At 41.3% G+C, this 7,080-nt stretch overlaps 2 long non-coding RNA genes across 6 annotated transcripts; one reads left to right on the top strand and one right to left on the bottom strand.

The window, feature by feature from the left end:
* Positions 1–666: 666 nt before the first annotated feature.
* Positions 667–5,418, bottom strand: LOC120548740. Of its 5 annotated transcripts, XR_005637270.1 has the most exons (7): positions 5,338–5,418; positions 4,725–4,869; positions 2,344–2,391; positions 2,109–2,197; positions 1,786–1,907; positions 1,618–1,687; positions 667–1,519 (listed from the first exon to the last, which is right to left on the bottom strand). It is a non-coding gene; the product is annotated as an uncharacterized LOC120548740 (long non-coding RNA). The 5 variants fall into 5 exon arrangements; XR_005637273.1 differs by lacking the exon at positions 4,725–4,869 and having other exon boundaries at positions 669–1,519; positions 2,344–2,388; positions 5,338–5,413; XR_005637271.1 differs by lacking the exon at positions 5,338–5,418 and having other exon boundaries at positions 669–1,519; positions 4,725–4,888.
* Positions 3,944–4,345, top strand: LOC120548741. Its single transcript, XR_005637274.1, has 2 exons — positions 3,944–4,061; positions 4,143–4,345. It is a non-coding gene; the product is annotated as an uncharacterized LOC120548741 (long non-coding RNA).
* Positions 5,419–7,080: the final 1,662 nt, after the last annotated feature.

Below are 7,080 nucleotides of genomic sequence, written 5' to 3'. Positions count from 1 at the left end.
TTTCTAACTTCTTCAACATTTGTAAGCAAGTTGCTCACACTTTCAGCTTCTGCACAGTTGCCACATTCCTGATGTTCATTTGTTGTCAAACCAAACAAATTCTTACATGATCTACAAGGGGGCTTTTCTCTTTTTTCAACACCTGGCACCTGACTTGTGTCAGTGTCATTAACAGAGTCAGGGTTTATTTTTAACATACAGTACAGGCCAAAAGTTTGGACACACCTTCTCATTCAATGTGTTTCTTTATTTTCATGACTATTTCCATTGTAGATTCTCACTGAAGGCATCAAAACAATGAATGAACACATATGGAATTATGTACTTAACAAAAAAGTGTGAAATAACTGAAAACATTTCTTATATTTTAGATTCCTCAAAGTAGCCACCCTTTGCTTTTTTTTGATAACTCTGCAAACCCTTGGTGTTCTCTCAATGAGCTTCATGAGGTAGTCACCTGAAATGGTTTTACCTTCACAGGTGTGCCATGTCAGGGTTAATTAGTGGAATTTTTTTCCCTTATTAATAAAAAAGCAAAAGGGTGGCTACTTTGAGGAATCTAAACTATAAGACATGTTTTCAGTTATTTCACACTTTTTTTGTTAAGTACATAATTCCATATGTGTTCATTCATAGTTTTGATGCCTTCAGTGAGAATCTACAATGGAAATAGTCATGAAAATAAAAAGGAAACGCATTGAATGAGAAGGTGTGTCCAAACTTTTGGCCTGTACTGTACTTGAACATGACACAGCTTTAGCACAGTTACAAATACTACGAGGTGAGACTTACATCCCCAAAAACATGCAAGTACAGTTGCAAGCAACTCTAGTTTGGGACAATAATGATGTTGGAGAGGAAACGTTATCTGGTAAGGGGACTACACACAATACAAATGGCATAATAATTCAAAAAATGATTCCATGTAATGAACCTACCCCTGACCATCAGTGTTTACAGAAAACAAGAAAGAGGTCTCTTGATCCGCCCCCTACTAACCTTGAGACATACATCAGAGGGAAGAGAACAGGCCCAGAACATTTTGGAAAAGAATTGGAACTAAATCGAGACACCCACATCCTTACCAGGAAATCAGCACAAAAATTAGATGGTGCCTACTTCCTGATAAAAACTGCAGTCCATGGCAAAGTCCTTCCTTCCTGGACTGGTTTTAACACAGTGATCCGTGGAGATCCAATTCCACCACCAACCAACATCGGCTACCTTCCAGTGATTGATGCAAGTCCTACAGAATTGGGAACTGCAAAAACCATCCTTAAAAGATCAACAGAAATTGCAGACAGACTCCAACTTCAGGAGATAGTTCTAGTCTTTGACCAAGCCATCTATGCCAAAGCTCAGGAGATACGGTGGAAGAGTGAAACATACAAGGAAAGACTTACAATTAGAATGGGGGAGTTTCACACATGTATGGCTTTCCTGTCCTGTATTGGCAAGCGATTTGGAGATGCTGGCTTACAAGACATTCTGATTGAGGCTGACGTTATTGCTGCTGGGTCTGCTGGAGGAGTTATAACAGGTCACCAATATAACAGAAACATCCAAAGCCACAAGTTGATGTGTGAGGCACTACACAGGTTACGCTGGCAAGCCTACCTTGAAACCCTTTCTCAAGACTGCCGTGAAGCTGCTTTAAAAGTTGCTGCTGACCTCCAAAGTGCCTTTCCTGAAGAAATATGTCAAGTAATTAGTGACTCACAGGTGTTCAACACAATCCTTGAAGGCTATGACAAATTCAACAAACAACAAGAAAGCAAGACATACCAGTTTTGGAGTTCCTACATTGAAATGGTAGAGGATCTGCTATCATTTGTCAGGGCCACACAAGAGGCAAACTGGGGTCTGCATCTTTCCAGCGTCCGGTTCATGCTGCTGTGGTTCTTTTCCTACGACAGAATCAATTACAGTAGATACCTATGGCAGGAGATGTACATTCTAAAGGAAACTCATCCAAGAATCTACACACAGGTACAATCAGGTGACTTTGTGGCACAGAGGCAGCAGGAATATGCCTTTACAGGCACTGCATGTGACCAGGTAATAGAACAGACAGAAAACAGGGAGTCAAAGACCAAAGGTGGGCTTACAGGTTTTTTGTTGAACAAAGGTGCAGTCCACAGGTGGACACTGACACAGCACGAGAGAGCAGCCATCACAATGGAGGTCAAGGACATGGCTGGGCAGAACATGTCAACAAGACAGAGAACAGAATTGGATGAGAAAAGAAAGGAACAGGATGAAAAAGATGTTCAGAGCATTCTGTCAACCATACATTACATGATGAACCCATTTGATCAAACACTGGAAAAAGAGCATCTTTACCATGTTACATCAGGTCAGGTAGCATCAGAAGCCATCTCTGCAGATCTGCTGAATGCAAAAGAAATAGGTGAGAAGGCATTTGTTGAATTCTTTCAGCAACGTCTCAACACAGATAAGGTTGAATTTCATGCACCACTGAAGAAAATGAAACTCAAGACATTTAAGGACACAGCTACCTCAAGTGTCACCAAAGTGAGAGGCCGGGAGATAGCCCTAAAAGCAGATAGAGATCTCTTCACAAGGCTTATTGTGGTTGGAACAGTGAGGAAAATAGACATAGGGAAATGCTGGTCTATAGTCTGGGGCCCTTGCCTGCAGCAATTGCAAACATTGATGGCTTGATTGTAAAAACAGACAAAGCCAAATTAATGCACTTTCTAGAAGGGTCAGTAAATCCACCAGCCACAGTTGAAATCCCTGATGGCTCAACCTGGGTGTGTGATGCAATGGCACTACAAGCCATGAAACCCCAAAATACATTTGGAAGATTTGCCAACAATGTACTTATGTACCTGATCAATGCAGCCAAAGCAAGTAAATAAAAAATTGTGCATTTTGTCCCTGATACATACAAACAGATGAGCATAAAGAACGCAGAACGAGACAGACGAGCTACAAAAGGATGTCAGGTGACTAAAATATATTCGGCTGACCAGAAAACACCGAAACAATGGTCCAAGTTCTTGTCTTGTGGTGACAACAAGGAGCAACTGCAACAGTTTTTCTTTGAGTCGTGGTCTAAGTCTAGGTTAGATCAAATTGAGGACATTACATTGGTATTTGGACATGGCTCTGAGTGTCACATAATCAGAATAAACAACAGTGGCACAGACCTTGAGGTGTTACCACTGCCAGCATTGTCTACAATATAGGAGGAGGCAGACACTCGGCTGTTGCTTCACTGTGCGCGTGCCTCACAGTACAGTACAAATATTGTGATCAACAGTCCTGACCACTGATGTGTTTGTATTGGCCATTTCGTTCTGCAAGGAAATTGGAGCAAACGTCTACTTTCACACAGGTAAAGGAGAAAACAAACGCACCATACATGTACAGCAAATACAGAGCCATCTAGGTGATAAAATATCAGATGCTCTGATTGGACTTCACTGTTTCACTGGATGTGATAGAGCAATTGCTCTGTATGGTGTTGGTAAAGTGAAGGCAATTAAAACACTGCTTTCAAACGAAGACCATTGTGCCACAATGAGTAGTTTGGGAATAGCTTTTCAACTGCTAGTGTCACGGGGCGGAAGTTTATTTTATTTTGAGCATGCTTTTATTGGATTTGCTGTGGTTTTTATTTGCTGTGTTTTTATCTTTTTAATTGCATGCTTTTATTCTGAAATGTGTGTGTGGTTTTTAATGTTGACTTCCGCCACCTGACACTGACTGAGGCTAATGACTCGCACCTGGGAGACAGAATGGGTTGATTGGCCTTAGATAAAAGGACAGAGCAGGAACAGAGTAGGAGAGGCACATGGGAGAAGGAGGAGGCCATGGAGAACATGAGGAATATCTGAGAGTATGAGAAGGACAGCAGAGGAGGGAAGACCCCAAAGCGTGACAGATCATACGGAACAGGTGGAGAAGCAGCCAGCCGATCGGACGAAGGGACACGGGAAAAGAACCTAGGAGCCCTGAAGCTACAATCAAGAAAACGCCAACACCGACCGCTAGCGGCAAAAGTAGGAGAGTGTAAGACCTCTCCCTCCCGCGTAAGTCCCTTTTTAGGCCGGTGTTGATGGTAGTAAAGTGTATGAAGTGGTAGCAGGTTCTAAGGACGTGTTCCTGGCTAGAGTTTCTGTTACAGGTCATGCCCCAAGGAAGGTGACCGGTACGAAGGAGGCTGCTTCCTGGCCGAGCCCTGTGGACATTTTAAGCCAAGACTCCTGTTCTGCCTGGACTGTTTTAGCTTGATTTTTATTTAGTTTTTAGTTTAAAATCCTTTTTTTAACTAATTTTATTGTTATTCCTTTTAAATAAATCTGTTTACTCCTCACTTGTTTTATTCATTGTTTTAAATACACTGTTTTACTGCTCTCCCCCGGCAAAAAAGAACCTGTTTTTAAAGTTTACTTTTAATGACTGTAGTTTTAAAGAGGTCCTAGGCCTTGAGAAACCCTAGGTGGCGTTGTCGGCCCCTTTGCTTTTTTTTTTTTACCATTTTTAGATATTTGATAACTGTATTCGCCGCCATACCCCCATACCCCCGTTTATTACACTAGCAGAGCTGTATGAAGCTACAGAAGCATTTACCTGTACCCTCTATGACCTTAAAGACTATAGGGATGTCAATTATGCAAGGTCTCAGCTGTTCAAGAGTGGAAAGTCTACCAAACAGGGATGCCTTGCATAACCACACCCAGCGGGCAAACTACCTGGCAGCCATATACAGAAGGTCCCTGAAGAATCAGCCTGATGTTCCCCCACCAATGGCCCATGGTTGGAAGATTGAGGGAGACTTTTGGGATTTGACCGGATGACACTTCCCCCAGCTCCTGTCGGCATCTTAGAGCTTGTGTACTGCTCGTGTGTGTGTAAAAAAAAAAAAAACTGTCAAAGGGAGATGCACATGCAAATTGAACTCCCATTGTTCCGTCCTTGTTACAACCTTTTGTGTAAATTGACAGACAGTTTAACTCCTCCTCTAGTCACCACACTGGACGAAGGTGAATCATTTACTTCTTTAATGATGACCAAAGGTAGGGTAAAACTGAAAACGAAGAAATACATAAATGAGTACTAAATCTTCCCATTGAGTCTGTTCACATGTTTCAAACAACACTCGTACAAATAACCCGTTATTTCACACAATGAAATGGCTATTTAAAGATTTCTAGTCATGACTTAGCTCAGACTATTCTGTTTACACCACAACCGGCATAAGTGAACACCCGGGAAATTTATACAACAATTTCAACATTACATCTAATCTCCCATGAAAATACTCCTGTATATAGATAGATGACATGTTAAAGAACATTTACATACCGACGATGCTCATTTATAGCTTGAACGTGAGCAGATGGACTTAGATTGGTTCACAAATACAAGACAATGCTGTCTGGAGACATTCCTGAGCGCTTCCTGATGACATCATTAAAGGAAGCCGCAAAACAAACGTGACTGCAATTTCTTTAGTATACCACTAGGGGGAGACAACGAGTAACAATACAGAACAGAACACCCATGCACAGACATGTGTCTTTGTGTGGACTGTGAGAACTTCCCAAATTAGGTATCAGTGTAGGAGTCTTTCTAGCAAGCGGAAAGAGAAATGTCAAATAAATTTAGTTTAATTGCTTTGTTGTTTGATGATAACATGTATAACATTAAGGATAACTATTGTAATGTAATGCTATTTAATGCATGGTATCTTTCCCATGACTAGCTATTAGGATATCTGCTGTTGATGTAAACCTATGTAATACATGTTATCTCTTCCATGCCTAGCTAGTAACGTTAGGTTATCTGTAGTTGATGTAATCTTATGTAACTAGCTAATAACGTTAAATGTTATCTCTTCTATCTGTTTGTTTGTTTTATTTGGATCCCCATTATCTTCCATAAGCTAAAAGCTATTCTTCCTGGGGTCCATGACTAGCTATTAGGTGATGTAGCTAGTATATGTAAACTTATATGATAAATGTTATCTTTTCCACTTTAATCTCTGTCTAGTAATCGCCTTTCATATAATTCCCGGCTCTACAGCCTGATAGAATAACTGTTTACGTTAACATGCACACTGCTAACATTACATCTAGCTAACGTTTACATGCTAACACGTTAGCTCTGTATCTCCTCAAAACAAATGTTTTCTTCTCTGTGATCTGTATGTCATTTCTAACAAATGTAACGTTACCTGTAAATACAAAAATAAAATGTTATATGTTAGCGGTTTACAGAGTCCATGCACTAACTAAGCTAACATTAAGGAGTTTGATAACAGCATGATTTCTCTGAAGTTGATGAAGATTCCTCTCTCTAAGCTAGCCTGCCTCTCTTAGTTATGCTATTATAATTCTAGACTGCCGGAAAAGCTCCTTCCTTCCTATGACACACTGAGCTGCTCTCTCATCTCTACTTTTCTCTTAAGTTTCCTTTTGTATGCATCCTGTCCCAGAAATGCTTGTTACTAACCTAGCTCTGGGGAGTTTACTCCCCGGAGTCCTTATGTTTCTTCTTCTCTGCAATTCCCGGTCGCGTCCTGCTGCATCCGCCGCAACCACCCGTGCTCTGCAGCACCACGTTACATCCCGCAACGCCCTGCTGCGATGTTCATACACACAGAGGAGTCAGGATCCGGTATAGGAGACTGCACTACTCAGTATGACACAATGTGCCCTGCTATGACATGAACTACAACGACTACCTTCGAAGTCACTGTTCCATTATCTTTAATGTGACTATTATTGCCACTGTTCATCACACCCCCAACTGCCTACCAAGAGTCTGGGTCTGCCGAGGTTTCTTCCTAAAAGGGAGTTTTTCCTCGCCACTGTCGCAACAGCCACTGCTAATGCTTGCTCTTGAGGGAATTACTGTAATTGTTGGGGCTTTGGAAATTATAGAGTCTGGTCTAGACCTACTCTATCTGTAAAGTTTCTCAAGATAACTCTTGTTATGATTTGATACTATAAATAAAATTGAATTGAATTGAATTAGTTTGGGGGGCAGTGAGTGACAGAGCCGGGTCTACACCAGGTCTCTTGGAGGATGATGATGTCTGTGTCT

Source organism: Perca fluviatilis, chromosome 20 (assembly GCF_010015445.1).
Source record: "Perca fluviatilis chromosome 20, GENO_Pfluv_1.0, whole genome shotgun sequence".
Lineage (NCBI taxonomy): Eukaryota > Metazoa > Chordata > Actinopteri > Perciformes > Percidae > Perca > Perca fluviatilis.
Note: the sequence above shows the minus strand (reverse complement) of the source record. Positions and strands in the feature narration are given on the sequence as shown.